Source organism: Macaca nemestrina, chromosome 7 (assembly GCF_043159975.1).
Source record: "Macaca nemestrina isolate mMacNem1 chromosome 7, mMacNem.hap1, whole genome shotgun sequence".
NCBI classification, from domain to species: domain Eukaryota; kingdom Metazoa; phylum Chordata; class Mammalia; order Primates; family Cercopithecidae; genus Macaca; species Macaca nemestrina.
Window position 1 is genome coordinate 1,039,205 of NC_092131.1, and position 4,059 is coordinate 1,043,263.

Here is a 4,059-nt window from a genome sequence, read left to right on the forward strand (position 1 = left end):
TTTATATGTAAGGGTATTTTTTAAAAATACATACCTTCAAGGAATAATTCTTCCTAATAATTTGCACTTGTTCTTTTAGAATTCTGTTAACATCTGTTGATATCAGCTATTACGTAGCTATAGAGACATTAATTTATATCTATAGACATATGTGTAAATACACAAAGTTATGCATACATGTGTAGTCTTTGTATTTATTATAATAAAATAACAGAAAATATATAAAATAATTATAAAATATGTCCTAAAGAATGAAGCTCAATGATTAACTTAATATAAATTATAGTAATCCATAACTCCTTTTGATCATTCTCTATAGTTTACATAAATTGATGTCTATTTGTAAGCTTAAACATAGTGTATTGGTCTTTTTGAAATAGCCAAGAACAAATTTCAAATGTCCCTGTCACACACACACAAAAATAAGGATTTGAGACGATATATATGTCAACTAGCTCGATTCAATTATTCTGATTTGCAATCATAAATCATGACATAGCTTCATTCCCTATAAATATATACAATCAAAATGTCTCAATTTTCAATGAAGTTTTAACTACGTATTTTCTAATCCGTCCCAGGTCATTAATGTTTTCTCCCAGTCAGGATGCGATTAGATTATCCTGAGAAACTCATTTACCCTCCTGCCTCCTGAAGGCTTCAGGAAGCAGCTCCTAGATGGGCAGAAGCTGGCAAATGTGTGTGTCCACACAGGAACTAGAGCCTCTCTCGCGGATTAGGTCTCCTCCTCACGATTACAGGGCTCTTCAGTTTTCTTAACCAGGCTGTTGTACTAGATAAGCACAAAACAATTTCATTATGCTTTGCTTCAATTTTTCAAAACAACATAAAGGTAGTAATTTTAACAATAAACATATTACAAACTACTTATACATGAGACCTTCCTGTGCTTCAAGGTTTTTTCTCAAGACTTTGTATGTATTACATATTTTCAATTTTTTTTCTGAGATGGAATTCTGACGTCTCCTTATTACATATTATTCTTTTAATTTAATTCTTAGAATGATTCTTTCCAGAGCCCCCGCCCGGCCCACCTGGCGGAATGGAGTGGCGCCAGAGCTGAGCCAGGCGCGCAGGGGTCGCCACATGTGCTGCGCAGGGAGCGGATGCACAGCGGGCGGAGAGCGAGCACCAGAGGCCTGGTCGGAGAGGCTGCCTGAGCAGCGCCAGAGATGGGAGAACAGCCCATCTTCAACCCCCAGGGCAGGTCTTCCAGATTGACCCCAACACCAAGAACTGGATGCCTGTGAGCAATAGGTGGTCACCGTTTCCTGCTTCTATGATGTCACAAGGAACAGCTTTCGGATGGTTAGTGTGGACGGAGCCAAGGTGCCCATAAAGAGCACAATCGCACCAAGTATGACCTTCACCAACACGTCACACACGTCTGGGCAGTGGGCCGACAGCAGAGCCAACACGGCGTTTGGTTTGGGGATTTCCACTGAGTAGCAGCTGACAAAGTTTGCAGAGAAATTCCGGGAGGTGGAAGAAGCTGCCAAGATAGGCAAAAACAAGACCCAGGAGAACATGGAGCCCTCGAGTGATCACCCCTGAGAACCCGGGCGTGGAGCCTCATCTTCTACTCCGGCATCCAGTGTCAACGGGACGGACGATGGAAAGGCCTCTCATGCCGCTGCAGCCGACAGGCACCTGCAGTCTGGGAACCACAAGCTGAAGGCGGCCTCGACGCAGGGGCTGCCCACGGGAAGAGGCGGGAGATGGAGCTGCAGGCCCGGCGGGAGAGCGACGCCCGGCTGCCCACGGCGCTGCAGGAGTCGGCGGCCAGCGCGGAGCAGAGGAAGAGGCCGTGAGATCCACAGAGAGAAGGAGAAGAACATGCAGCTGAGGAGGAGCAAGGAGCTGGAGGCCGAGCTCCGAGGAAAGGAGGCAGAGCTGGAAGATCTCCCAAAACAAAGTGAACTCACACCTCAGCTCAGGTCAGAGTGAGACGGTGTCTCTGAGAAGATGGAGGCCGCAGAGAGAGGATCAAAACCAGGAAGACAAAGCGCGTTCCCTAAAGACAGAGGCTGAGGAGAGCAAATCCCGACAGCGCCACCTGGAGGTGGAGGTGAAGAGCTTCCTGGAGGTGCTGGACAGGAAGATCCAGGACCTGCATGACTTCTGCCCAGGCCTCTCCAAGCTGGCCACTGACAACTAGGGCTGTCCGAGGCCGGGGTCCCCCACCATGAGTCCCAAGCGTGTGTGTGAGACCAGATGGCGCTAGGACGTTCCCTGTGTGCGTTGCTTCTGTAAATGCAGGTGCAGTTTGTCGTGTCTCCAAACCAGTTGTGCCGTCCACTCACTCCTTTCCAGAACAGAAATCTCCTCTCACTTCTCTGGCCTTGTGGGCGTGTGGACAACTGGAAGATTCTGACTCAGGAATCCAGAACCAGGTCTACCTTCAACATTTACGCAGTCAGGCCAGGGATGTTTATATCTTTCATAAGGGCTGTTGCAACCATATGAACTGAAAAAAAGCACTTTGTCGTATACACAAAGTTCTAAAAATAATTGTTTTAATTATTATAGAAAAAGAAAATTAGGCCAAGCTTGTTTCCTCTTAGATTTTCTTGTTTTATATTACTCTATCTATACATATGTATTTTATACATATATAATATACAAATATATGTGTATATATAAGTATATAATATATATGCATATACAAACATATTATTTATTTATTAATTCTCTTAACTTTTATTTTAAGTTCAGGGGTATATGTGTAGGACGTACAGGTTTGTTACATAGATAAATTGTGTCATGGAGGTTTGTTGTACAGATTATTTCATCATCCAGTGAAATGGTTCAGCTGTGTCTCCACCCAAATCTCAACTTGAATTCCCACGTGTAGTGGGAGGAACCTGATGGAGGTCATTGAATCAAGGGGGCAGTCCTTTCCCATGCTGTTCTCATGATAGTTAATAAGTCTCATGAGATGTGCTGGTTTTGTAACAAGGAGTTTCTCTGCACAAGTTCTCTCTTTGCCTGCTGCTATCCATATAAGATGTGACTTAGTCCTACTTCCCTTATGCCATGAATGTAAGGCCTCCATAGCCATGTGGAACTGTGAGTCCAATAAACCTTTCGATAAATTACCCTGTCTCAGATATGTCTTCATTAGCAAAGTGAGAAAAGACTAATACAGTAATTGGTACCAGTAGATGACTCACTGCTGTAGATACCTGAAAATGTGGAAGTGGCTTGGAGACTGGTTCACAGACAGGGGTTGAAATAGTTTGGAGTGCTCAGAAGAAGACAGAATAGGTAGTAAAGTTTGGAAAGACTTGGTGAATGGCTTTGCCCAAAATGCTGATAGGGATATGAACAATTAAGTCCAGGCTGGGATGGTCTCAGTTGGGGATGAGGAAATTATTGGGAACTGGAGCAAAGATGACTCTTATGTATGAGCAAAAAGACTGGTAGCATTTTGCCCCTGCCCTAGAGATTTGTGGAAATTTAAACTTGAAAGAGATGATTTAGGGTATCTGGTGGAAGAAATTTCTAAGCAGCAAAGCATTCCTGAGGTGACTTGGGTGCTGTTAAAGGCATTCAGTTTTATAAGGAAAGCAGACCATAAAAACTTGAAAAATTTACAGCCTGACAATGAGATAAAAAAGAAAATCCTGCATGAGTTACCAGGAAACAAATGTTAATCTTCAAGACAATGGGGAAAATGTCTCCAGGGCATGTCAGCGGTCTTCACAGCAGCCCATCCCAGTAGAGCCCTAAAGGTCTAGCAGAAAAAAAATTCTTATGGGAACCAAACCAAGGGCAATCCCAGCCTTAGCAGCCCTGGGACCTGAAGCCCTGCATCCCAGCAACTCCAGCAATGACTAAATGGGGCCAAGGTATATCTTGAGCTGTTGCTTCAGAGGGTGCAAACCCCAAGCCTTGGTAGCTTCCACGTGGTGTTTGGCCTGCGGGTGCATGGAATACAGGGATTGCAGTTTGGGAACCTCCACTTAGATTTCAGAGGATGTATGGAAATGCCTGGATGCCCAAGCAGAAGTTTGCTGCATGGGTGGGACCCTCAGG

The 4,059-nt window shown here is 44.4% G+C and overlaps 1 pseudogene; it reads left to right on the forward strand.

Moving 5' to 3' along the window:
* Window positions 1–1,056: 1,056 nt before the first annotated feature.
* Window positions 1,057–2,876, forward strand: LOC105489883 (homer protein homolog 2 pseudogene; annotated as a pseudogene).
* Window positions 2,877–4,059: the final 1,183 nt, after the last annotated feature.